This window comes from Nicotiana attenuata, unplaced genomic scaffold (assembly GCF_001879085.1).
Source record: "Nicotiana attenuata strain UT unplaced genomic scaffold, NIATTr2, whole genome shotgun sequence".
Lineage (NCBI taxonomy): Eukaryota > Viridiplantae > Streptophyta > Magnoliopsida > Solanales > Solanaceae > Nicotiana > Nicotiana attenuata.
Genome location: NW_017671628.1, coordinates 130456 through 131252, shown reverse-complemented (window position 1 = coordinate 131252; position 797 = coordinate 130456).

The following is a 797-nucleotide window of genomic DNA, read 5'->3' as shown; positions in this document are numbered from 1 at the left end:
AGTTTTACAAGTTATAAAATAAAAACTTCAGTGTCAGTTATAAAATAAAAACTTCAGCTCTAGAGCTGAAGTTTTTGTTTAGTAACCCAAAAATTTCAGCTCTAGAGCTGAAGTTTGCTAGTTATAAAATAAAAACTTCAGCTCTGGAGTTGAAGTTTTTGTTTAGTAACCCGGAAACTTCAGCTCTAGTGCTAAAGTTTCCCAGTTATAAAGGGAAGCTAAAGTTTTTTAAAAAGTGGGTAAGGATGCAAACAAAAAGACAAAGCGGCTACAGGTTAAAAAGGGGCGCCCAAATAGGGCGCCCCGTGCAATTTTTACATTTAGAAGTCAGACAAAATAAAGTCAAATTTTTGAAAAATAAAAAATCTATGTCTAGCAAGTAACTAGAGCACGTCTTGACGGGAAGGTATGTTAGTTATCATTATAAATTGTGTGTTTGATTTTCATTAGGATTGTGACGTATTACTACTTCTGAAGTGCAAACTTGTACCTAGTGTTAAAACCAGCTCCCACTCTTTACTACTAGTTAAAAGGGGAGAAAAGAGGGGGAAAAAACAGCAAAATAATGTGTTTCACAATCAAATTTGTAGTAAAACCATCATTTTCATTTGTATTCACTTAGGTCAAGATGGAGGAAAATTATGAGAATTTGAAACTTTCCCCAACCTAATTATGTCCTAAAAAAAATCATATTATGTCCTAGATTCTCCACTTTTTAGTATATTGCTTGTAAGTAGGAGATATATTTATTATTTACCCTAAGGTTGAAATAAGAAAGACCATCAACTTGCTGAATA